The following is a 27654-nucleotide window of genomic DNA, read 5'->3' on the forward strand; positions in this document are numbered from 1 at the left end:
TTCTCAGGTCAAACCATTAGTAAAATCTCCTCCCCCGTTGAATAGCCTCTGTCAACAGTTAGACTTGGGAAAGTTGGGCAAGGCACTGCTGCTTCCATTTTCAGGAAAGCCAGAGGAGTGCTGTCATTTTAAGAGTCAATGAACCCTCTCTCATATTTCAAAACAAAACAGCTATAAATAAAACATTGGTATCCATTGAGACACCTGTCTGTGCAAAACTTCCTTAAAGGAGCGCTTAAGAAAAAATGGACTTTTGCTTAATGCCTTTTATTTTTTAGTTTGAAAGGGATTATTCATTTATTTACGGGACTTTAGAAAAAAAACACGTCCACTAAAACCTATAAGCCTAGAAGGTAGTCAAACACAGCTATCGGATACAAATGAGTACAGTTTTCTAGAAGCTGAAAGCATCTGCGATGTGGGCTTACTGTGGGTACAGAAATGTCACCTTGTGTGTTGGTGTATTTGTTGTGATGGACCACCCCACAAAAGCTGTTTTCCCTGAAACCAGTCTGCGAGTTGCTAGGTTTTTCTTGCAGACATCCCACCCAATGTGTCTCTGTGATGTAAATAACCAGTAATTTAGCTCCTTTAAAAAATCTGTGCTTACCTGAAATACTTGCCTGCATCTTAATTTGCTTTTGCTTGTGTCAGACTACTGATGACATTGCAAAATGAAATGAATATTTGATTGCAGTTTGTAACAAATTCAGGTCTAATTGCTTCAGCCAGTTGTGTTCATGTATCTGATGCCATCACACCTCTCTTGGAAAAATACAGCCAGGCCCCAGTACAGCAAGGTCCTTCAGCGCATCCTTAATTTTCATCCATGGTATTTTTACGGATGCTGATGAGACCCCGTGGTTGTTGGAAGCAGAGAAGGGCTGTCTGGTTTGCCTTGCTGCAGCAGGAATGCTAAGTTTTGAGTTTTAAACCATTTATAAAAGATGGCACGGCAGCATGCACCAGTGCAAACCCCATGCAAACTTGGGGTTTTAAAGCTCATGCTTAAACTGTGCAGTCGGATGCTCTCAGGCTTCAGAATAGATAGTAAATGTACTCATAAACTAAATAAAAGAGAAGTGCTACCAGGAGCATCCATCTTGCCTGAGATTCAAGAAGAAGCTGAGAAAGTGATATTTTTGCTGTTTGGTCAGGTGTGTCAAATGCAAGCAGCAGCTTTGCAACAGAAGGACTCTTCTGTCACGGATATTTAAGCAAGTTATTATAACACTTATTCTTGTCCTTTCTGTGAAAAATTGTGGTGAGTATTTGAGAGATGATTTGTTTATTCTGGCTAACTGCAAACAAAACTTTATTGTTTACCTTTTAAAAAATTTAGAGTGAAACCAAGCAAGGAAATTTAAAAAAGGGGGAAAAAAAATTAAGCTGTTGAAAAGCAGTGACCTTCTCAAATACACAGAGAAAATCAGTGCTAGTGAGAGCTGGGTATGTGCTACCTCTGGGTACCAACAGCAATGACAATTAAAATCCTGAGTTATCTGCTTTGAAATGAAAAGCAAATTGATGTGATTCTTGGTTACCCTTTTCATATCACAAGGAACGGGCTGAGCTATTTGTTCTCAATTCCAGAAGTTGCAGCAGTTTTCCTGAAAAGGGAGGATTGGCAGGAGTTCAGCAGGTAGCAGTCGAGTGCCTTTTAGCTGCGTGCCCTGGTCACAACAGACCTCTCTCTGTGGCATTAGGGACGTTGCGACATTACCCCACCCGCGTGAGGTATCAAGACCAGGTACAGGTCTCCAAACCTTCATGAGAATGCTTGTAGAGAGAAGTCTTGCTTATGAGGAGGTTTTTAATGGAAGTGTAGGTGTGTAACAGACATTAGCAGGGACGCTGCTCAAGGTGCAAGCGCCCAACATCAGATGCGCTACTCAGAAATATTTGCCGAAACACCTCTAGCAGCACTTGCTGCCTCTTGGCTCAGGACGTGTCTGACACTCAATCCCGGCGCTCCTAGGAGCCAGGGCAGCTGTTCAAATAGCTCTGCTATAAATCACCCTGTTTACAGATGGGAGGTGTGACATCTCGCGAACCGCAGGCTCTGCGTGTCGGAGAGCCGCGTAATGAAAACCACGGAGAGCAGAGACCCCGATGGCTTCAGCGGGGCGGAGCGGTGTCTTGCACGGCTGGAGGCTTGAAGCGATGTCAGCCCGGCAAAGCCAGGTGGATCGTCTTTCTGTTTCGGATCTGTTCCACTTTCTGGTGCAAAGAAGAAAATATTTTTAATGCAAAATCCGTTTTAAAACATAACACACACCCACAGAGCCCCTGCAGCTGTTGGAAAGGTGTTCGGAAGTATGGCGTATTAGAAATAGTCCCAGCTGAAATGGATTAGCAGGCAGAGTTCAAGTGAGGAGGTCAAACGTGTAAACTGAATGCAATTTATCTTGTGGCACTGCAGTTTATCACATGGTTGCAGAAATAAAGAAATACCACACACATGCACATATTCACACCTAATAATTTAGGAATAACTGGAAAAGGTCTTAAGAGGCATTAAAAGGCTTCTGATAACATCGTGGTATCTGGAGTAAGAAACCAAAGACAGTTGGAGTCGCTTCCAAAATAGCTGTAGTCAGAGATGTCTTCATATGTCTGTCATTTTTATATTTATGTATGTTTCACTTCTTAGAAAAAAAATGGTATTGAACACTTACTGCACAGTAACTTCTTGTGTACTGCTTGGCAGGGGCTTGGACTAGGTGATCTCCAGAGGTCCTATCCAGCCTGAAGCTTTCTGTGATCCTCTAACTGGGGAGACACTTCAAGGATTTTCCTTCAAGGATTCCTTAATGCTATGTCTCTTGTAGCATCCCTTAATGTCCTTGTAGCCTGTCCTTTTGGTAAAGGGTTATTTTCTGCATTAGGAGCAGCAGGAAGCTTTCTTTTTTTCTTTTTATATTTCTTTTTTTTTTTTTTCCTTCCCTTTTAATAATCTTTATTATTAGCTAGAGGGCCAATCCCCCTGGATTGCAATAGTAGATAATTTAGATAATTGAATTTGTGAGAATATCTGCAAAGAGACTCCTGTTTCCATGGTGGCTTTTGGCTCCTGCTCATTGCTGATCCTTATGGTGAAGATTTACAGCACATGTGTTGCAAGCTCACTCCTCACATTGGATTTTATTCACGTGCTTCGTTTTGTCAATGCAAGCAATGATGACCAAAAAGCCAAGGCACATCTTTTAATACCTTTTCTGCTATGTAAGCTCTTGCTTCTCATCCCAGTACAGGATTTCCAAAGCCTGTGCTCTGCTGGTGCCCCGAAGTTGGTGATATCTGATGTGTCAGAATTGCACACAATATTTTCCTTGACAGGTTGCAAAGCTCATAAAATGAGTTTGTGGAAGCTCACCTAAAGGTCATGGAAAGACGCTCATCGAAATCTGGCCGTGCTGGGACTTGTAGATTGGACCACGTTATCTTGAGACAATGCAGCCTGTTAGCAATCTTCATTCTTGTGTCGGATATTAATGTGATCTAAGGCTGTGCCTGTATGCGAGGCCTTTAAACTCTGATGTGGGAAGGTCTTCCTTTGCACTTCAGGTGTTTACTAATGTCACCAAAATAGAAAAGGGGGTGGGCCTCCACATGAAGGAGGAACTGTGGCTGGTGAGACACTCTAAATGAAAAGGTCAAGATAATTTTGCATTTCAGTCATATTAAATTCTAAGTTTCATGATAAATACATCTTTTTTTTTTTTAAAAAAAAAAGTTATTTAGGTGGCATAAAATTCCAGTGAAGGATGCTAGTGTAACGTTAATAATAATTAGTTAGAATTGTGGAAAACTCATCTTGAGCAGCCTCTATTAGACGCTATCTCCAAATGAAATTTAAAGTAGGAGGTAATTTCTAGGTGCAATTAAAAACTTGTCAGAGTGGAGAAGCAACCACTTTCTGTCTCGTTTTGATTGTAAGCACTGTAATGAAGTGGAGCCGCCTGGCATTTCACTTCTTGGAGCCGGAGCATAGGCAGTCCTAGCGCAGCGTCTGGTGCCGTTGCGTTTCTAATGTGTTAGGCTCTGATGTTCTCGGAGGAAAAAAATGCGTAGAACCTTGTTTTCTATGGTAATCTTCTTATAAGGATTTTTTAAATAAGCCCCTGAAATATCAGTGGCCCTTACTTCAACCGTAACCGTTTCAAGATGTGATCTCTGCAGTAAGTTATTGAGTTAGCATGTGCGTAACTTTTCCTTCTCCCTGCCTGCCAGTTGCTGGGGGGGCAGTAATTGGAGCGCGGAGCCCTCCTTCCAGTATGTCCTCCCTGGCTGCATATTTCTGGACTCATTCTTTGCTTTTGTTTGCTTATCTTTTACAGTATTAAGGAATTCGATACGTACAAGAGGTGCCTCAACAACAGCCTTGGGGCACAGGTTTGGTTTCAGACCCAACCCTTTTTCCTTTGCTGTTTCTGCAGTCCCTGTGCATTGCTACAACTATCCCAGCCTATTTCTGGCCTGGGCAGCTCCTATAATCAGGTTGTTGATGGATTTCTGAATTCTGACTGTCTAGCACTGAAAATGAATTTGTGTGTCCCTGAACCTGGCTTTCTGACCTCGGTTTCCAAGAGCCATTCATCTTGTTTCAAGTTAGCAGAATTTGGGGTACGGTGTTATGGAGAGACCATCAGTGGGGCCAAGATAATTACTGTATGGTAGATTGCACGATTTTGTCTTCACGTTTCCCACAAGTGGGCCACTTAATAACAGGATCTGTGGGCGTTTTGTCATGATTTCTCACAAGGTTGGCTTTTCCAAAGGAACTGCTGGGTGCCCAGGCAGAGAGATCTCGTTTTAACTCAAGAGTTATGGGACTAGATGCTCTTCAAATCCTCGGTGCCAGTGAGTATGGTGAGATTGCATCTCAGTTCAGGCACCCCACGGTGACCATCCCCATCTGTTCTCCACGAGGTTTGGTGAGATCCCTGTGGAGCCATCCACTTAGCAGTGTGTTTGCGCAGTTCAGGATGCCCTTGGGCAGTGGTTTGTGATGGACCTTCATGAAGGACTCCTCAGCTGCTGTCAATGGCAATGCAGAGCTGGGTAGATGCCTCGCAGCTCCTATTTTAGGTTGCAAATGTTGGGATAGGGCTGCCTGGTGGCCTGCAGTTCTGCTTAAGGGTTTGCCGTGTCCTGTCACCCAACAGATCACAAAGCCGGTGATGAAGGTTTTGAAGAGTGCTGTTTTGGGAAAGGACAAAAGTCCATAAAGCAAAATTAAAGCTAATTACGTCTTGAACTTGTGCATAGCAGAAAGGTTGCTTTAACCCTCTTCTATAAGGATATTTAAAGAAACTCTCAGAAGATTGATTTAGCGTGGAAGGGATGGGGACAGCATCTCCTAAGTTGGGATGGTGGTGTCTGGTGGGATTTTGGCTTTGTGTGTGGTGTTTTGGTAAGGATTGGCAGGGTTCTAGGCTTGTGTAGCGCTACGCATTTTATGGCGTATTTAAATGTCTATAATATAAATAGCTTTACCATCAGAAGGCATAAATGTCAGCCTATTGACACATTATAAAGACACAAATGGAATGTAGCCTGGCAGACTGGTGCTGGTTTTGAGATTTAATAGTACATCTGTATCATTTATCCCAGTGGGAAATAACACAGGATGTTGCCTTGTAATTTTTTACTACTGTATAATAAAACGTAACCATAATAAATGGTGTCTAAGCAAGTAACACAGCAGATCCTGGATTTCATCCAGTTTGTCTTCACCACTTTTCGTAGGTTAGCTTGCCCCCCCAACTTTAGGCAACATACTATTTTGACTGCATACAAATTGAATGTGGTTCCCTTTAATGCGTTACATACATACAGAGAAGGAGACCCCTCCTGTGCCAAATGCATCCCACCTCTCGGTTTGCTGGGGTTAGCAGTGTGCTGTGTTCATTCCTCTTTAAATCATTCACATCCTGAGCTGAACTGTCTTTGAAGGGATCTGTTATGCATTTCTTCATTTCAAGAATGCCTCTGCACGTTGATGGCTTTTCCAAATGTCTGTGCAGTGGTACAGCGTTATGTGGAAGTAGCCTTTTTACAAAAATTCAAGTAACATGTCATCTAATTCAAGCAACAGTATTTCTTCGAAGTGTTACCAGTCTTGTGCGAACTGAGAGGAAGGATTTGGTGGGTTCATCTTGTTAAATTTAACTCATCGCTTGTTCCCTTCCCAGAGCTGCTGGGGCATCCAGGCTCGTGTAGGGCTACATGTTTTATGGTGTATTTAAATGTCTATAATATTTATTTTTATGGGATGAGGGCGCACTGGGTCTAGGATGGCAGCATGTCTTCTCTAGGCTCAGACTCATGTTTTGCATTGACAAATGGACCACGAAGAACTGGTGCTTGCTGCTTCCCCTCTTTCTAGCAGGCCTTGACTTCATCTTTGGGGCTTGGAGGGTGATGTCTCCCTCTAGCTGGAAGCAGCAGGGCCAACGTTTTGTCCTGCTTGGGAGGTGCTCTGTCCCGTCCAGTGCTGGCTCTACCCTAATTGCAGGGTCTGGGCTGTCCCACTGCTGCAGGCTCTGAGCTTTTTTTTAAAGGCAGGAGAAGTCTGAGAAGTGCTCCACGTGCATTTAGGCATTTCTGCGGGGGCCCAATATGCAGAAGGGCTCTCTGAGTGCTTTCTAACATCTGGCCTATGATGCTCCAAGTGAAGAGAAATATGAAAACATTATTCTGTGCATATGAGAGTATTGCACATTTGTAAAAAGACAATTAGCATAGAAATGAGGGAGGCTTTTGATTCATCAAGTAGATTCAACAGACTGTGTCATTTCCTTGATTCTCATTTTAATTAGGATTAATCAGTTTTATCTCCTAAGGTCTTTGCTGGGAATTTACATGAAACAGAAGACTTTGGTCAGCGGTGTGCCAGTGTAATAGCCCCTGCTTGAAGAAATCCAGCTGTGACACGTATACGCAGGATTAGATTTGGCAGGACCCCAGGCTCCCTTCTCCTCTCAAATTAAATGACTTGCTGTTGCAGGCAACCCACTGGGTCTTCCAATACCAGGGCCTGAGCTTCACATAGCTGCCTGGTTGCTTGCTTCCAAACCCACTTGGGACTAGTATATTGCTTGGAAAAGTCCCTGGGATGCCAGCGTGAAATAATGGCTGCTTTCTGCTCCAAAGACACACACAAAAGTCTCGCTTAATCCCAGCAGCCATCCATCCCCACAGCTGGGAGCTACAGCCAGTGGAGACAAAATGGAGCTGACCTTTTTATCCTCAAACTCAATATATTTCACAGAAGCATATGGCTTTGGACGGAGTTTTCTCAGGTTCTGTTTGATATGTTAGAAGTGGAAAATGAGGGAAGGGAGCCAGGAACAGTGTCCCAGCTGCCTCGTAGGGGAGAACATGAGGCTTAAGTGTGTGTTCTGCATGATGCAGAGCAGAAGCGTGATTCCAACATCCCTGAGGTGAGAGATGCTGTCCCAGTACTAGGCACTGTTCTGTTTTTCTTTTTTCTTTTGTTTTTCTTTCTTTTTTTGCTCCTTTCTTCCTCCATTTTTTTTTTTAAATCTTTATATTTCTCAAAGTCTCTTTCTCATCCCATTGAGATTAAAAAAAAAAAAAAGAAATCTTTAAACAGGAATCAAATCCATCTTTCTGTTTCAGTCGCTAGATGTATTTAAGACCAACAAATTCCACTTCGGAAATTAGAGTCATTTGCAAACACAATGAGTATTTTATTGTGATTGTTTTCCTGTACCTAAAATAGATGTCTTGCTATGAAAGCTTCCCTGGAATATGTAGGTGAAAATTTAGCTTGCAATTTGTTTCCTTTAGTGGAAAGGATGTGATTGTTACAGAACGTATGAAATGTAAATATTTTACTATTAATTATGGCAGAACAAAATTTCATCCACATGGGCACCACAACAGTAAGGGTGGCAGGCTTTAAGTGTCTTCCACTCAGATAACAGATTTGAAAGCTATGAGGCATGTGAACAAGAAGAAAATGGAGACAGAAGGCAAAAAATCGCTGAAGGGAAAATCCTCCTGAAAGCCCACAAAGCATTTTCAAGCTTGCAGAAATGACCTGCTCTGTTCCTGTTACACAGAAGTGTTAAAATGAGAGCAGACGACCCCTCTACCCCAAATCATTCATCTGTTATGTCTGTGATGTATTTAGACTGAGTCCTTTCCCAGATGCTGTGGGTCTGTCGGTTCCAGTGGAAATTAATGGGATTTTACCATTTGCTTTGAGAAAAAGAGGACTGGACTTTCTCTTGCTGTCTTTGGCAGGAAGGAGAGAAGAGCTTTTCTGTCTGCTCGCTTTAAATATTGCATCTTTTTAAGCCTTTTTGCCAGATAGGCTAATTTGTGTTACTGCAATATACCATGTTAGAAAATTACAGAGGTTAATGTACAGCCCTGTGATACACAACCATAATGGTAGACTCTAATGTTTTTTAAATGGTAAACCGAATGAATTCATAATACGAGTTGCCCTGAATTGCCTGTAACTCTTGCCAAAGATTAGTTTAGCATTGCTTTTAATATTTTATGTGCTAAAGTTGTTTACAAAGACTAAAAGCTTCCCTTACTTTGCACACTAGTACTTCGTCCTTTCACAGTACAAAGCATAACAGAAGCACTCTCTTGCAGACTAATTGTATGGCAGGAGGTTTGACTAAATTGCAGTTAGACTGTCTTTGAAAGATTTTTCTAGTAATCAGTGAAAACTATATCAGATTTATGGTGTCGTATCCCGTCTGGGTAGTTAGAAACTTAATCTTTCGCAATATCACTAGTTGCATATTAATATTTTTAAGTATCTAAAATACAACTGAATGACATAGGAGGTTTTGACTTTAAATGTTACCGTAGAGATTTGACTGTCCATAATCCTATTAAAATAGAAGAGTACAAGATAAAACGATCCATTTGCAATTATAATTGTGCACACCGAGATTGACCATTCCTTAAAGAATTGGAAATGCAAGATGGAGAAGGGCACTTGAGCAATCGCTCTGTGTTGAAAGCATTGATGGAAGAATAAAACGTTGAGGGGGATCGATTGGTCAGTAATGTGCTCGAAACATGTGGGAAGAATTTCTATGGAAGGGGAAAGGAAGTGCACAATGGGAGAGGGGCAAAAGCTGGCACGTGGCACCGGCAGAGCAGGCTCCCTGTGGCTGTGTCCTGCTTTTCCATCCCTCTTACTCCAACAGGTCAAGAGGATCTAAGCCTGTAGCATCCCATGCGACTATATTCTGCGTGTCTTTGAGGTGTATGTGTCAGGTGAAAAGCAGAGAGGTGGCGGAGATGTCCTCCATCAGGTGGTACGCACACTTCTATTACTAAGTGACAACTTTGGTTTGTCACAAGGCAGGCACTCATCCACTTCTGTCGTGTGGTGGGTGTTTAGCTGCTCACCTTGTAGGGTTTTGTCACCTTGTAGGGTTGGGTCGACCATTCCTCTTTGCATGATTCAGTGTTTGGGTGCCTTGTTGTCAAAGGACTGGGTGCACACCTGTCCTCTACTAAAATGTCTGTCATGGGATGCTGAAGATACTGAGCAATGGGGGCAGTAAGTATGGGCTGTTGTTTTAAAGCTGGTCTCTGCTTAGGTCCAAGAGGCTTTTGCAGAGGGAAAAAGGGCCTGGGGAAACAGCAGATGTATTTTTGCCTCTCTTACTGTCTTACAGCTGTGATGCCCGCTTAAGGTAACTCACTGCCGTGGCTAGCTTTGTGTGGAGAGCCACCACGAAAACATGTGTTACAGCAGAGAACAGCAAAGAAGAATGCTATGAACCCCTTAACCTGCTTTTGGCACTTGATAAATAAAGTGTGTTAGTTGATCAGCTTTGTATTGGGGAGTTAGCACGGCCTCATAAACAGGGCTGTGGCTGAACAGCTGAGGAGATGGGCTTTGTTCTAGCTCCCCCAGTGGCCTGCTGTTTGACCTTGAGCAACTTTTTTTTTTTTTGTCTCCATGCCTTTCTTTCTGCTATTCTTTGATTTCCTCATCTTCTTGGAGGATGAGCTCTTCGGGAGAGAGATTTGTTTGCATTGTGTTCTGTGAACAATGAAGTCTGAGCCTAGCCAGCGCCTCTAGGGGCTTCTGTAACACAAATTATAATTGTTAGCTTTAATCACTTTCATCAAAAAAAAAAAAAGGTTGGTAATGGAGGATGTCAATGTGTGGGTTTGGGAAAGATCTGTAAGGGTGCATGTTAATTAAGCCACTGTAGGTGGAAAGTTCGTGGTTTGGTTTCACAGGGCTGATGCAGAGATGCTGGTGCCCAGGGGTGATGCCGTGCTGCTCCGTATGGGTTTTCAGCCCCAAAAGCACTGAGCTGGGTGCTCGCTGCTGTACTGGAGCAAAGGCAGAACACCAGCGACTGGTCGGCATTTGGCGTTGTGGCGAAGACAGCAGCTTGTGGGTGAGCCATCCCACCGTGATGGATTCTCCTCCCAGCCTTCGCTGTTGCTGAACAGACAGTGTTTATCATTCCTCTCCCTAATAGCCGCTTCTGTTTTGGCACAGGGGCGAAGCAATGCACTGGTTTGCAGATTAATCGCCCTTCTTTTGGCATCCAGAGAGGCAGAGCAGCATGCCCGTGTCCTGCTCAGGCGGATGAGCTACTCACCATAGCAGAAGACTCGGAAACATTTAGCCACACGAACGCCAGCAGTCGCGTTAGGAAGAGCAGGCTTTGTTGAAGTATGTGTGCTACCCCTTTACCAGTAATCCCTGCAGGTAGAGCTCCAAATAACACGGGACAGAGCAAGAGGGAGACGATGGTTCCCCCACTCCATCAGTATCTGAAGTGAAACCTCATGCCAGAGTGCGCTTGTGGCTCACAAATGTGACCCCGAGCCCATAGTCCAGGCTGAGTACAGCTGGGTGAGGAATGACGAATGCCTCCTGAGAAGAAGTGCTGTTGGTTTCAGAGCAGGTTGGCAGAGTGATTCGGAAAGCAGTGAAAGAAAATAAAAAATGAGCTCCCACTGCACGGGGGGGCAGGCGCTGTAAGGCTGTGGGTGTTAACAGGAGTCAGAGATAAAGCAACGTCTCCTCCTTTAATGTGTTCGTTCTGTGTTTTAGGGCATCATCTAACGCTAAACCCCTGTAGTGCCTGCTCTGCACCCACTCCCAGTCAGTTCTGACTCTCTAGCAAGTATTTTGCAAAATCTTTGCTGTGCAGGAGTCCAGGTATTGTTCCCTTCCGTGAGTAAAATAAGAGCAAAAATTCCCCAAACCACATTTGAAATCTGCATAGAAATAGCATATGACAGAGGCCAACCCAAAGTTATACACTTGACATTTGGGGAGGGAAAGCAAGAAAGATTTACCAGTCAGTACGCTCACATTATGATAAAATAAAGGTAAGTTGTGAGGCGAACACACACTGAATCCTTAAAGCAGCACAGCAGAGCCATAAACCACTGTATGTTGTGCTATCTCTAGCCCTTTACGACCTAAGCAGAAGCAAAACCCCGAGTATCATAAATGAAACAAAGATCTTGTCTTAATTTCATTTAAAAAGTCATTGCAAGGTAATGGGGTAGCAGACATTAACTTGCTCGGTCTCTGCGAACCACCGCTCCTGCTCTAAACAGCTGCCATCAAACTGGTGATTCTCCAGCAGCTTCTCGGAGTCAGGTGGAGTTTTTGCAATAAAATATAAGTAGAGTAGTCTAAACAAATAGCACTTTTCCTAGAAATAAAGTATATGGATGCCCTCCTGAGGTGTTGCCTGGTCTGCTCTGCAGTTGCAAAAGCGTTTTTCCTACTGAACCGGTGTATATTTGATCAAAATCCAAGGCTGCAAACAGCTCACATCTGGGGACTTTTTCATTTGTACAATGAGAAATAACGGCCAGTCTTACCCTGAGTTTGCCTGTACATTTCTTAGATCGTCCACAACCTGTTTATTGCTTACAGAGGCAATTTTGCTGACGTACAGGCACGGAATAGTCTCTTTTTCTTCCCGAGCATTCATTCTTGCCTATTATGGAGAAATCACTCAAAAACTGGCACGCATGCTGGACTCTCCAGCATTGTTTTAAGTTTTAATTTACTTCTGACTTCTAAGGTTACTGCGTACAAGTGACTGCTCCTTTAGTACGTAAATAAGATTAGTTATGCACTGGGGACCGATGCCTCAGCCATATGAGCTCCTTCCTTTCCTGTTCCCTGGGGATTGTCTGTTGAAGAATACATGGAGCTGGGGTGAAATTTTCACCGGGGCATCAGAGATTAAAGACGACCATTCTAGATCAGTTGTGCTGTGAAAGCACAGCCCTAGGCTGCTGGTTTTTGTCTGCAGAGTTTTTATGGTATGGGATGTGGGGTAGGGAACTGGGGCCATGGCAATGGATGGAGGGGGAAAGCTGTCCTGCAGTGCACATCAGGAAAGGTTTTAGGGACCCACTGCCACACGCGACTCTATGGAAGCAACTGGACTCAACACGGGATCCTTCTGTTTTCAGGCTTTGCAGTTGCTGTTTGCCATTTTGACATACTTCTTCAAATTTTATATCTTTTGTTGGGAACAAGATGTGGGGAGGTGAAGTCATTGCTATATCCCTTCCATGGATTTTTTTATTTTATTTTCTAATTGCTTGAATGGGGCTGGGTAGCATCCCAGGGTCCTGCGCCGTCCAGCGTGGCTCTGACAAAACTGATTCCCACTGAAGTTTCATCTGTAGCAACCCCAGCTAGGAGGAGCAAATTTTCACGTGCAATTGCTACCAGTAAACTCAGCACTGCCAGGAGGCTGACTTGGATCCACACTTTTACCAATTAACATTGCATTTAGCATCTAGCACTATGTGTGGAAGAAAATACTGAAGATATAAGGGGAGGAAATTTATAGTGTAACTGTTGAGGAACATGAAATAGCATCCTTACAATTAGAATTCATTTTATGTTATTTGCAAACCAGATGTTTCTTTAATATTCTGGCGCAGAAACCTCTAAAACCATATGATAAATCCTCAAGTATAAAAGCAGTTTATCCAGATCCTGTTGGTGACTGTCATGGTGTATATGTGCATATATGTGCACACTTATTTGAAAGTTACCTGTATCTCTTTTTTTTTTTTCTTGATTTTTCCCGTCGGCAATGATAGGTTCCCCTGATTTTTCATGCAGCCTTTGATAGCTGCGTGCTATTACTGTCTTTCGATACAGAGATATGCTGCATAAAGATTAAAATAAATTGTACAGGCTCTTAAAAATCAGATCTGTTGTCCAAAAACATTTGTTCCTTGCTATATCCTCTGTCGCAGAGGACGTTTATGTATTTCTGTAGAGCAGAAAGTTCACGAGCGCCTAATAAGTCCTCAGAGGCAAGTATAAATGTTTTTTAATTATTTTTTCTCTTTGTTTCCAGAAATGCTGAATTCGGTACTCTGCAAAGCTAGCGTATGGATTTTTAGCACCTGAAGAACAAGAAAAGGTAATTACTGCATCTCAAAGTCTACCTTTATTTGTTAGCCATGCTAAAATGTTAAACCTCTCGAACTGATTATGTTGTGTGAGCTTGTAGCATTGTCTCTGTATGTGGGTTTTTTGTTTCAGTGCATGTAAATGTGAAACAGGTAAAAGAGAAAATCAAGGTTTAGGTGTGCCAATGGAAAATGCTGTGGAGCTCTTTATATTTGCAAGGGCACCTCAGACAGCCTTGTAGCACAGGGGGCAGGTATCGAAGGAGGCTTGGTTTTCAGCACTGCAACAGCAGCCTCCCCATGTTTTGGTGACCAGGTCACTCGTGGGGTGGTGCACCCTGCTCTGGGGGTCGTGAGGTCTTCTGCTGCCTGTGAGCCTGCTTCCTTCAGTCAGGTCTTCTGATCTTCTCAGGTTGTGACATTTTGCTTGGGTATTGCAGCTCGACAGGGCTGTTGCTCAGTTGCTGGTGTTAAACAAAATGCTGGTCATCAAACTTTCATGAGCCACTTTGCCAGGGGCTGCATCTTGACAGAGTAGGCTCTGGAAAGCAGCGAGGAAAGCGGTGCAGCTTCGTTCAGCCACTGTCTCGTGTATTTTGTTCCACCTTCTTTCCAAGGCTGAGAGGCAAGCACCTCTGCAGGACCTAGTGTGTTTTGGCACTTTCCATCTTTCTGGAGGCAAGTGACGTACAAGTTGGGCAAGGAGGGCATGGCCATGTTGAAGAATCGTGGTCCTATTTCATCTGGTTCCTCCTTCCAGCTGTATAGATGTAATTACTTCAAATTGAGGTGAGATGCCTACATGCAGATGCCACAGTATGGAGAGCAAAAGGAAATATGTAATGTGAAGTCTGTACACGTAGGTATAAAAAAGCTAGCACGGTGATATTTAAAAGCACACATGTGAAGTAATATGGAGAGCACAAACAGGGAATGTTGTGGGGTCAGGAAGGCTTCCGTATGCACCCCTAACTTAAGAGTGCATAACTTCTTATGAGCCACTTAATTTCATCGTTTTGGTTTGAAAAATGCATGTGAGTGACATCTGGTGTTCAGTATGTCTGCAATGCTGTACTGCTGGTCACAGACTCACAGAATGGCTGAGGTGGGAAGGGACCTCTGGAGATCATCTGGTCCAACCTCCCTGCTGAGCAGGATCACCTAGAGCACATTGCTCAGGATGGCATCCAGGTGGGTTTTGGATATCTCCACAGAAGGAGACTCCACAACCTCTCTGGGCAGCCTGTCCCAGTGCTCTGTCACTCTCCCAGTAAAGAAGTGCCTTCTCAAATAATTAGCACGTGCATTTTAGAGGCAATATGTAAACAAAGATGGCAAGCACAGACAGATCATGTAAGTGGACCGATGCCACCTTTGTGTATCAGTATTACAGTTCTTTGAAAGCCCATTTTCCTGCACAGCAAATGCAAGCGTCGTCTCAGTTCTCAGCAAATATGTTGAAAGACAATAAAAGGGCTTACCTTTGCAACTTGCTCTCATTCTTGTATATGTTTTGTGGTGGACTGCATTCTTCAGTTTAGTAGGAAATTATGACAGGAGAGGAAAAATATGAGATTGAAGGAGAAGCTCTAGGATCAAATAAACATTTGAACAAAATGCATTAAGTTTTTACAAACCACACTCCCCTGTAGTGTTGTCTCACAGTGTTTTGAATTTCCTTCCATCTGATGATGAATGGGACTCTTTTTTTGTTGGGTACTCCCATTAGGATTTACAGTGTCATATAAAACCGTAAAGCGTTGTGTGACCATCCCCAGCTCTCTTCTCTGCCCTTGGACTGTTACGATGTATATGGGAAGTGTACAATAACTGTCATGGGGACTCAAGCAATTCATTGCTCTGAGTGTGAGGTTATTTTATCCATGTTAAAAAGAGAAACTCAAAAATCCAATTTCTTTTAAATCATAAATTTTAAAAAGGCAGTAATGGAAAGGTGTTTTGTACATTTTTTTCCCCCTAGGTATCTTGCAGATTACAGTAACGTGCTATGTAGTGGCAAAGACAAGAACTCTGCTGCACTGTGGAGTTCACTGGTATTTTGATTACTTGGTTCTCTTCTTTAAAAAAGTAAAAGATTAGTCTCTTAAGTTATCCGATCAATTTAAAATGATCTCGGGCAATCCGATCCTTTATATTTATTTATGCTTTTGGTACAGTTTTAAGGAGATTTCTAAGAAATCTGTATTTCTTGTTGCAAGCAAGGAAAGAACTAAATATACCCCCAGATTCATCATGGCTAAGTGCTTTCAAAGGACTTGCAATGAAATTCCCTGTGCTTTAATGCAATGTGGCTCAAACGGGAATTATTCCCACTGGGTTTCTTAAAAGCTATAGGCATTGTTTTAAAGTTCAGACATAAACAATACTCTAAGTAGATAAGGTTTTGCGTGTTGCAAGGAAATGGCCACTCCTGTTGTTATGCGTGATCAATATGTCATTTCTATCAGCTTCTCCTGTGCTCTGAGGTCAGGTCACACACAATTCTTTCAAGCCCATGAAACGGATCCCACAGAGACATTTAGCTCTGTTGACTGCACGAGCAGGGCAACCACCAGCTCCGTAATTTCTCAAGACCTGGATTCAGCAGTGTCCTTTCGATTAGTACAGCGTGTCACCAGGTTGCTGCGGCCAGGTTAGGTACGTGTCAGATGCTTGCACCATTTTCATCTTACTGAATAGATTCTAGCTTCTCCATGTGCGTGCCATCTATCCCTGGAAAAGCATTGCCGCATCTTCTGGGAGAGGTGACCTCCATGTGGGTGTTCACCCCCACGAAGAAGGAGTCGAGGGCTTTCTGCAGATGGAGTTGACTTCACGCCATGTGAGGGTCTGCTCTTGTCTTGGCTCAGCTGTTAGCATCGGTCCGAAATTCTAGAAATTGAGATTTTGCTTTTACTCTCTGCTTGCTCAGGCCAACGTAAGAGATCCCAAGGCTCAAGGGCATCAGCAGCGCTCTCTTCTTTTGTACTCTGTGCCTTTTTTTCTTTTTTAACTGGCTGGCCATGACATTAAGATTTCTAATTAATTTAGAAACCACAGGCAGTTGAAGAGAGTGAGCAATGTAATAACTGGGCCATGGGGCAGAGTAAAAGCACATCAATTATTCAGGCAGTCGCTGCTGCTTATTCCCTTCCCGGAGCTGCGCTGGCTGTCAGTGTGTGTCAGCTATGCCGCTAATGCCCTTCAGAATTTACATGCATAAACAGTGGCCTTTTAAAATCTGCACGAGGATAACTTCAGCATTTCCAACGCTGGCTGCCAGGTGAAGCGTGCTGCCTGGTGAGCACTCGGGGTCCCGGCCAGTATTTCGGGTGCATTGTTCAAAATGGGGATTTTGGCAAGCACCTACCTCCACCAGAAGCCTCTGCAGTGAAGTTATGCCTCAAAAAGGTGAGGGGCAGCCTGAGCCGCAGGAAGGAGGAAGCAGACCTGCTTTAAAATGCAGATCGTGTCTGAGAGCGTCCTCTCTGAGCAAGGGAACAGCAGCATCTCTTTTAATGTATCATCCTCTCCTGCTATTCCTGTGAAATCCCCAGAGTGGAAGCAAGGAAGTCACGGATGCCACCTGGGCTGGACCCAGTGTGGTTTCTCTACAGGGACAATCGCCTGCTAACCAAAGGTGCTTTTTCTTCCACTGTCTCCTCCTTAGTGCTTTGACTTAGCAGTGGGGAAGTTGGGAAATGACGAAGCTCTTCTTGCAAGGAAGAAAGAGATCTGTGGGACCACAGTGATCACCTTACTTGGGTGCACTGCAGACTCCCCTGTTAGCAATGTCACAGCGAGCAACGCTGATTTCCACACTGAACCCACGAGGGAACTGAAAACTGGGGACCCCGTTGGATTTTCTGCCGTGGACTCCAGGCAGAGAACAGAGCCTCATTTTCCTGTCTGGCCAGCACGCTTCTGCCTGCTGCCAGAGGCAGCCACCTTGCTTTTTAAAAAGTGGACTAATTTGTGAAGGCGATGATATAAAATGAGCCTTGCTAATTATGCGTTTTGCCGGCGAAATGACCAGCTTCAGTTTGGAAAATGCTGGCTGTAATTAACAGCGAAAGGCTTTATTCTCTGATCTGTGCAGCCATTTATGAATCACTTCTCCCCACGGAAACTTTTAAATCTGTCTCACTGGGGAGCCTGAGGAGGAACAGGTAAAATGGATTTGCTTTAATAGCTGTGGTTGTAACTTAAACACTTGAAATGATATTAAGCATCTTTCTCCATTAGCATTTCATGTTGATCCTGATGATATACCAGCCGAGGCTAAGACAGGATCAGCATTCATTAAGTGGAAGAAACTAAACTCCGTAGACAAATGCTCCGGCTAAATGGGGCCTTCATTGCACTGAGAACAAGAATGCAATTAGCTGAAATGTTTGTTTACAAAATCTAATTCCTGGGGAGTATCTTCTCAGATTGCCGCTTACATAGCTTTGGTTGGCTTTGTTGCCAAGGCTTGCAGTTGGACAGCGTTTGTAAAGCTTGGCTGTGACACGGGGATCGGTTCAACGTGCCATCGGAAACGTGGGTAAGGCTGAAGGGCATGGGCTGAGCAGGCAGGTGGGTCAGGGAGGTGCCCCTCTGGTGCTCCCAGATGGAAATAGGAGTGCTCGGACTTGTGAAGCCGCTCCAGCAAGGGGCACGGTGTGCTTCTGCCTCATTTCCCTGCAAGTTCAGCCTCTGTCGGGTTTAATCTGTGGCCTTTAGTGGATGGGTCTGAGCTGCTGGTTGCTCTCATAGGCCAAAGAGGGCAGGCAGGATGGGTCTGAGTTCTGCACGTTATGGTGGAAGTGACTGTGCTGAGAAAGAAAAAGGGGTTTGCTGGAGCAAGGAGCCAGCAGCCCCGCTGGATTAGGAGCCGCTGGGATTTCTGCTGGACAGGGTGGTCCTGTTGCCAGTGACACCTCAGACAGTAGACAATCTGCCTGCCCCTGCGTGTTTGCTTCCCTCTCAGAGGACACCTTGCAGAAAGGCACTTTTATTTCTGAACTGATGGACAGTCCTGGCATAACAATTGTCAGACGCCGGTTTTATTTGATACAGAGCTGCTGATCTGCCAGAATTTGTTTGTACATACCCCCAGTGTATTTTGCAGCAATTAGGTGTAGTTCGTAGCAAAATAGCTGGTAGATGCTCTAGATATTAAATGAGTGGGCTGACAAAAAGCTCAGGTGGTGAAGTGCCCATGGTGGGGTTTGATTAGTGTCTGCATAGCATTTGTGGAGTGTAAGTATCAGATGTTCCAAGCATGTGTTGATACCAACAAAATATCAAGTATTGATTTTAAAGGATGTAATAAAAACTGAGTGTTGTTGTCAGCATCCTCCTGTCTCCATCTCAAGACTAAGCCAGGAAAATAAAAATAAATTCCAGATGGGTCAGGGATGCATCTTCCTGAGGGTACTGTCATGAAGAGCCTTGTACTGTTCTAGTACTGGCTGAGAAACTTGGGTAACCTCGGAAGGTGCCTTAGCACATCCGAGATGTGAGTTGTGCACTTGGCAATCCTACTTCTCCTCTGGTCACAGAAGGAGCCAGCAGGAAGCACGTTCCCATCATCCCAGCACCACTATCCAGGTATAAGGTGGTTGGGATTTTTTAGTTTGTGTGTGTGTGTTTGGTTTGGTTGCTTGTTGGTTTTTGTTTGTTAAATTCAGGCCAATAACGTGGTTGAAAGGTTATATTTAAGTAAAGTAGGAGACAGGGGAAAACTGTTGTAGGGAAATGAAAACACGGCTTGTGGGAGCCAGGTGAGAAAACTGATCTTGACAAGAATAAAATGGCTCATGCCGCTTTTAATATTGGTTATGTACGGTGGGAAGGGAGGGTGGGGACTTGTTTTTTTTTTTTTTTACTCTGTGCCTTTGCTCAGGTGATGAAGTGCCCGTGGTGGGGTTTGCTTCGTCACTGGATAGCATTTGGAGAGTAAAGCATCATACATTTTGAGCGTGTGTTGATACCAACAAAATATCAAGCATTAATTTTAAAGGCTGTAATAAAACATTACTTAGCACACGAGAATACGGTATGGCAGTATTTATTAGCTCATTTACTTCTTGCTATGTGCAGTAGCTCTACTTTCTTTGCAGTTTTTCTTGTGGCTTCCTTTCAAATGAATAGGTTGTCTGGACTTATTCATCAGGTGACATCGGGCAAGTAAGCATTTCCTGGACACATTTGCTTCATGTGTCTGGTGGCAAACATTAAACAGTTACCAGAATAATACAATTTCCTCCCCATTTGCTGAATACAGGATATTAATGGAATAGTCAGTATAATCTGTTTGGCAATGGCTTATAGGCATGTTAAATGACGGGGAACAGACTAATGAAGACCATCCTATTGATGGATAAGGGTGACAATTTACGAACCCCAGAGTAATTGAAATAAAACAAAGCTGCTTTTGCCTAATCTGCGGAGTGGCAGGCAACATGCAGATTTTCATGGGTATGTCCGCGCAGGGCCAGCGAGCTGCAGACCTCTGCAGGAGGTCCTGATGGGATGGGGCTGCTGCAGAGCCCCCTTACCTCTTTGCAAGAAGGGAAGTCTTCAGGTCTTTCAGACATCCCAAGCATGACTTGTCGATGAGCTCCCAGACAGTCTTTGAGGTGTGGAGGTCCTGCTGCCTAACCCCCCGTGCAGTGCTCCCCTCCTCCAAGCAGCGAGAAGGGAATTGCAGAAGGTTCATGTAGGTTCAAGCCAGGCAGGAGGAAGGCAGAGGTATTTTGCAAGACAGAGACCTGACAGAGGCCCTGATGCAGCAGACAGTCTGAGTTCTGTGCAGAAATTTGCTGTGCTGGCACCAGATTTTCCTCCTGCTGGTAATATATTAAACCAAGGATGCATGGCCAGAGCTTCCACTTTAGTGCGGCCTTTGCTTGGGTGAGCGCTCCTTGCTTGAGGCTGCTCATGGTGTCCCTTGGGATTTGATGCTAATGCAGCATTTAAAACGCCACTTTTTCAGTGTAAACACTGGAGATGACAAATGCTTTCTTTAATTTGCAAGAAGCGTTCCTGGTGCTATGTAAAAACATATGCCCGAGAGTCTATTCTCAAGATGGTACAGGGGCCTGTTTCCTACGAAAGCTAATTGCACTATTAAGAGAAGACCCTGCTAAGTTAATAACATACATATATTTGTGTCATAAGCATATTTTTGCTGAGGTGATTGAAGTTCTGAATGGCTGCAAATTTTATTTGAAGTGTATTGCTCTCCCTTGTCCCTTCCCCTCCTCTTCCCCATGTCAAAATGATTCTGGAAATAGGAAATACTTAACCAGATCGAAGCACACAATTCGAATTGAAGACAGGCAGCATGTAACTGAGCTGTAGGGGAATTCGTGGTGCTGATGGCTCGAGGCTGATATTTTCCTGTGGGATATTGAGGAGGAAGCATCATTGCCAACAGGGCTGCATGCATTAAAGGTATTGAAAACCCAGGGGAACAGCAAGCACTGTGGTGGAGGTGGTGCTCTTGTGGTGGACTTCCATTTTGCCCTCCTCTGACATGACTTTGGCAGACACCCCAACCATCACAGGGGTGGGTCAAGAGGTTTATCTCTTGATAAAGAGATAAAGGCCCAGGGGAGAGCCTGAGCATGGGCCTGGGCCTGGGCCTTTTATTCCTTCCCTCTTCTTTCTCCTCCAGCACTGAGGGAAGGACTCATCCTTTCCAGGCTGGCCTCCCACCTCCTTTTGGCCTCCCACAATGCAGATAATCTTCATCTCCTCCTCACTTCCACAGACGGTTGCACTGCTATTAGGAGCTGGGCCTTGAGGTTTCATAGCAGCATGATTTGAATTAAGTCTAATTTAGACCAAAGTTTTAAGAGCTATCTCCCCTCCTTCCCATGCAAAATAAATTGGAGAGTTTAAATGCACTGTGTCTGGCTTAGAGGCATTTTCCTGCGGTTTATTACTTTGTTTTTTTATTGATGGGCTGTGTTTGCTCTCCCATAAACTGATTAATTTGAAGTCGATGATTTGTTTCACAGGAGTTGTTTGCACGGGGATGAAGGCCGAATTAAGGATTTTTATGGGGTGGAAACTTTAGTTCCTACAGACTTCTTCAAGTCCTATTTCCTTACCCTGCAAAGTTTGTAGAAACTCAGATAAAGTGATCTTTGGCCGATATATGAAGATGCAACCTGTCAAAGTAACTTCAGGAAAAGCAGGTAGATATGCTGAATTACAGACAGCTTTTGAAAATTTCTGAATGTCCTGCTGAAGCAAAATGGAGCCTTTTTAAAGTGTAAGATGATCTGATTTTGATTCTTAATATCCAAAAATAAGAACAAAAATGGAAAAAATCAATACAATTATATTAAAATATGAAGGTATGCAAAGTACAGTAGCATTAGATATGTATTTTTTCACTATAAATACACCCCCAAGGAATCATTCTATTTTTAAGATGAACTTAGTATTAAGATAATGCAAAAGAAGTCTATAATTTATAACTCCAATTGGAGGTGAAGAAATTTAACATGTCAGCTTCTCTATTCATTACCCCAGCAGTCAAGACTAACAGGCTGTTCCTTCACCTTCGGTGTCAATCATTTAGATAGACCAATTATGGATTCGGTTAAAAATATATACATCAAAATGGGAAAAATGCAGCAGAAGAAGGTCCAACATACTAATTAAAAAAAAAAAAAAAAGTATATTTAGTCCTACACTTTGAGCCTCATGGCCAATACTCTCCAACTATTACTCTGGTCATTGTGGAGGTGCTGTATGGACTACACTGAGAAGTGGTTTTTCAATGTTTGTGTGTTGGAAAAAAAAATGGTGAAAGCTGACATTCACTCCTTGTACCATTTAGAATCCCTCATTGCTTGGTGGCCTGGAAACAGGAATTGGGAGGAGGAGAAAGATGAGGTCTTATGTTGGTATTTGGGCCATGGCTTTGCAGAGCTATTCACAGATGCCGAAATATGAGCATTCTGGATGGGTCGAGGTTGGTATTAATTTTCAGCAATAGTTTTAGGAATTTTGAGCCTTCAGGTCTCCAGTACAGCTCTTCTTTAGCACTGAATTTAGAAGGTACTGTTTCCTCTTAAGATGTAGAATATAATTGCATTGACCTCTGTTCTGCTAGTACTAAATATTCAACATGCTCCAAAAAATCTGCAGAACTGGAAGTGGAAAATCAGATTCCTTATTGAGATGCATAAATAGTTGTGGGTTTAGTAATCTTGTTTTAAAGCAGCAGCGTTCCTTTGGGGTAAGTTTATTATGACAAAATATACATGGCCAAACTTAAATATAGTTAACCTAATATGATCAGACTGATTTGGAGCAGAGGTAGGTCAACACTAAGTGCTTTTGAAAATCTCATCCAGGCTCTCTAGAGATTAAGGCTATGAGTGCAGAGCATCAGCCTAAGTCATGCTGAAGAGGCAGAAGGGATGTTTTTCAATGGAGAGAGGCTTCACTAGGAAATTAAGAGTACAAAACAGACTGGAGGGGTAAGAAAGAGCTGCACTCAGATGGGGAAATATGAAGCTTTGCCCCAGGCATGAGTTGCTGGGGCTTGAAAGTTAAGCCATTTGTTTGCATCCATAACACAGTGCTACCTGCAGTGTGTGTGTATGGGCAGACTTGCTAGTTTGGGGTGGGAAGGGCATCTTCTCCTGTGTTTTGAGCAGAACTGCTACATGTAGGGAGTACAGATCAGGCGCTTCAGGCTGCCAGCCTCAGGTTTCTCTTTGATTTTGTCTTCTTTCAAAAGAAGGCTTGTTGCAAAGCCTGTGTCCTTGGGTTTTGTAACATTCGCTGGAATCTCATAGTATGGGAACTCATTTCCAGTGCACATTTTTTTTTTCCTATTTTATTACTTAAAAGTGAAGTATTTTAGGTATTTGTGTGGGTAGAGTCTTGCTGTTGAACATGGGAAAAGGCTTGAGGGCTCTTTTCTCGAATCTCTATGAATAGCGCGTGTGACTGAGTTAGCAAAGGAGTTGATAATGTAAGTCCTAGTAGAGACCATGGAAAGAGTATCAGCATCCTTTCCATGCATGGTTTTCTACTGAAATAATTGTGAAATAGTTGTGATAATTTAAAGCGACCTCTAAGGTTTGAATTTGGCACCTAGATCATGTGGACGTGCTATGAGATTTGTCTGGATCTGAGGCACATAGCATCAGTCCATGTGCCATCAATGAGGTGATCCCTTCTGAATGCCTCACCCTCAGATGATCTTCATCATTAACACTTCATCCTGCAATAAAAAATCAAGGTGCCTATTATGGAAATTTTTGTAGAAAACAGTCTGTGGGGTCATTCATCTATATAATTCATCTGTGAGATGGGCTCAGTGTTTCAGTAGGCAGCTATCCTGCTTCCTCCTAGGAACTGGTTCGAGAAGGAGAGGAGGTGAACTCCCACAGCTGAGCTGCAGGGTAAGAAGCAACCACCTTTCTGCTTTACCACCCAAACTGGAAGATAGAGCGGTCCCATGCATTTTTGGGCCACTCCAAGCACATGGCCATCTCACCTCACAGAAAAGCCTCCCTGTGGCACAGCTTTCCCCAGGGATACCCAGGCTTGCTTCACCAGGGCTGAAGGGATGTGTGGTCTGTCTATGCCCATGCCTGTCCTTCCAATACTTTGTTATATTGTTGGCAATTGCTATTAAAAACATACAAAAATGCTTGTCCCAGCATGCTGGGATGGTGCACTGGACCCCAGTCCAGCCAGTTGTGCAGAGGACTTGCAGTGAGGTTTACCCTGGTGCTATCTTCAAAAAAGTGACAGGAACAGTCGGATAAATCTGTTCTCTAAGGCTGGCACTGGCTCTGAGCCTGGTCTCACTCACACCGGTGTTGTGGTGGTCCAACACAGTAACTCCTACTTCCAAAGGCCTGGTAATTAGGTGGGAATAGCACACACCCTCCAGATGCAGCCCATTAACCCTCCTCCACACACATGCCAAAAACTTGATAGCAGTTGAGAGGGACTAAAAGGCAGTAGGCACGCACTGTGGATTTGCCATTCAGCGTAACACCATGCTGCCTTTATCACGTGTCTGTGCACAGACGCTGCCCTGTGGCCTCAAAATCGCCCGCTCTCTTTTCTTGCCGAGCTGAGGGAGCCGAAAGGTCTGATCTGGAGCTGCTCTGCCCTGCTGGAGAATCGGCACTTGGCCCACGGCCAGTGGGTGGAGGTGCTTCCCTGGTAAGCTGGGGCATCCCGGCATGAGATGCGTGCAGCCTGCTGGTGCTTTCTCTTCACTCAGCGGCAGCTGTGTTATTTTAAGCCCCCAAAGGAAAGGCAGTCTTGCCAGTTTCCATAATATTTAAAGAGTCACTTTGTCTCTCCTTATAACTATTGTAGTTTATTCAAGTGACAGACTGATTTGCCGATGAAACTTCCTCTCGAACCATGTGTTCGCAATTTTAAGTGTGGTTCCTGCTATTAAAAAAAATGTTGCATAAGCAGTAAGTTTAGCCCTTAAACTGCAATAGTGTGGTGCCTTTTGTAAAAGCACGTAGCTGCTTTATGTATAAAAGTGCATGAGTTGAAATCAACCCCTCCTGGGTTGGTTTTTATGATCAACCATTGTATAGAGGAACACATACATCTCTTTAAGTGGATCTACACTTACGAAGTATTTTCCTTTGTGACTGACTTCTGCACATCCCTAATATTGCAGGGAGCCTGCAAAGGACTGGAAAGACGTTTTGTCTACATGTATGTATCCCTGGGCTGGACCTGGTACCCATATATATGAAAAAAAAAAAGAAAGAAAGAAAAAAAAACACCTGCAAAAGCTCAAGTAGTCTACAGACAGAGGATAGGAAAGAAAAAGCAGCAGCACGTTGAGTAAACAGCTGGGGCAGGCCAGTGTAAGAGCAGGATGGTTATGGTGAGCGTAATGTGCGAAGTCACAGAACATCAGCTGGCTAATCAGTGTCGAATGATTTGTAGGCATCACAGCAGAGGTGAGTTTTAAGGAGATTTGAAGGAGAACGGTACTGTGGCTCTACGGATTTGTACTCTTCACCTGCAGAAAGAGTGACTCTGAAGAGGCACGAAGGTTATTGCTACAATGCTGTTTTTCTATGTATTTTTGTATTTTTTTTATAACTTTTTCTTAAGTATTTTTTCTTTCTTTTCGTCTTACTCTTTTTTGTTCGCGTTCTCTGCAGAACCTCTCTAATAAGACAGGGTGATTGTGGGTCTGGATGCCATGCTGTAAATTCCAGTTTTTAAACCAGCTGAGAATCTGGCCTGATATTTAGCACTCGCATAGTACTTTCATCTTCAAAGTACTGTGCAAACGTTAATTAATTCTGCTTGGGAGCTCACAAGAAAGCGGTGTTGGAATAGTTATGCAGACTGCGGAGCAGAGAGAGATGGCAAGGACAATATTTCTGGGCTTGTGAGGTCTGTACTTACATACAAAATTCTGCAAAAGGCTCCACAACAAGTGGTTTCATGGGAGCAAAACCTACCTTAAGATGCCTGTTTTCTCCACCGAGTGGGTACTCAGTGCTTCCAAAGGAAGAGGGCATATCCCCACTGCTGCTGCCCTGCTTCAGAGACAGAGTGACCTGGGATTTCTGTGCCTGCGGCCACCTCTTCAGATGGGTTCAGGCTTGTAGAGGCAGTAACCTCAGCAGCCAGGCAAGTACTCTGCAGTTGCTAAGTGCTCAGAAAAAGGATGTGCAGAATCCAAATGTGCAGTTGTGTGCTTTTCACGTGGAAAAATCTCACGGATGTATTAGATGTTTGCTGCACATGCAGACTTGGAGATGGACAGCTGCTAGGCTCACTACTTGTGGCTCTTTGCATATGCACAAATATTTTGCCCATGCAGATGTTGACCTTGTTATGAGTGAAAAGGCAGCAGGGGCAGTTTGTGATGTTAATCACAAGTCATTGCTTTCATGGCACAGCTGGCAAAATGGACTGTGCAGGAACACTTAATTTGTTCTTTATCAGGGCTGTGTAATCAGTCATCTTTACAGTGTGGGGCATGTGAACCTGCATGGGAGAGGATGAGGAGCTCCTACCACTGAATCCACTCAGCCAGTCATTTGTTGTTAAAAGGAACTTTCTAATGATGACACCTACCGACGCCAAGTAATTAGTACTGAACCATGAAAATATAAGATTTGACTAACGCGGTATCAGTCAATTCCAGGTTGAAATGTGCATCTTGCTTGTAAGTTTCATTTTCTTTCCAAGTCTTTCAAGGGCCATGAAGAAGCTGATGCAGGGAGAAGGGCTTTGCTTGAGGCAACACTGAGCTGGTGCCTCAGACGGACAGGACGAGGGGCAGAGGCGAGGAGGGAGGTGGGCGATGCATTAGCAAGTTGCACTTTCAGTTTTCCAAGTCTTGGTCGTACCCCAGCACTTGACCTGAGAAATTTGTTGGCAAACATGAGCGAGGAAAAGGTAAGAAGTTCCAGGAGACCCATGTAGGCTGATGTGGGCAGATCTGCTGAGATCTTCAGGAAGACCTTACAGCAGCCTTCCAATACATAACGGGGTGCACATTGGACATTGGACAGAGCTGGGCCAATAAGAGATGTGGTTTGTGCTCTGTGAGAGCAGATTTAAGAAAGGGGGAAAAAAAACTGCTAGGAACAGCAGCTGGGAGAGAGAGGAGCGAGAAGCAGCCCTGCAGCCCCCAGGTGAGTGCAGCAGGAGGGCAGGAGGTGCTGCAGGCAGGCAGCAGCAGTTCCCCTGTGGGCTGTGCAGGGAGACGCCCCTGGTGGAGCAGGCTGTCCCCCTGCAGCCCATGGGTCCCTCATGGAGCAGATCTCCACGCTGCAGCCCCCCCAGGGGTGGAGGAGCCCCCGGTGGAGCAGGTGGATGGGGCCTGGAGGAGGCTGCGGCCCATGGAGAGCCCCTGCAGGAGCAGGCCCCGGTCCGGAGCTGCAGCCTGTGGAGAGGAGCCCACGCAGGTCCCTTACAACCCAAACCATCCTACGATTCCATGAAAAGGAAGGCAGAAGGGAGTTTGATGTCAGAAAACAGCATAACTGTAAAGAGATTTCGGTTGTTGGATGTCTGCTGTGGATTGGATGCAAATTCTGTGCTTTGGTCTAAAAGCTGGAGGCAAGACTTGTCTTAATATTGAGTGGAAACAGGTCTTTGAACAAAAGGCAGATTCAGGTTGACAGAATGGGAGCTGGGTTTTGGCTTGACTTCACTGACCTTGCTCGGATGGTGAGGTCTGGGGAAACTTTA

At 44.2% G+C, this 27654-nt stretch overlaps 1 protein-coding gene across 16 annotated transcripts in view; it reads left to right on the top strand.

Annotated features, from left to right (window-relative positions):
- Nucleotides 1-27654, top strand: part of ADGRL3 (adhesion G protein-coupled receptor L3) — a 509872-nt gene that overhangs the window by 84226 nt on the left and 397992 nt on the right. For all 16 annotated transcript variants that reach the window (XM_032186442.1, XM_032186447.1, XM_032186430.1 and 13 more), the window contains exon 2: nucleotides 13380-13445. The gene's annotated coding sequence lies outside the window, so the exon portion shown is untranslated. The remainder of the gene's footprint in view (nucleotides 1-13379; nucleotides 13446-27654) is intronic.

The sequence above is a fragment of the Aythya fuligula genome, chromosome 4 (assembly GCF_009819795.1).
Source record: "Aythya fuligula isolate bAytFul2 chromosome 4, bAytFul2.pri, whole genome shotgun sequence".
Lineage (NCBI taxonomy): Eukaryota > Metazoa > Chordata > Aves > Anseriformes > Anatidae > Aythya > Aythya fuligula.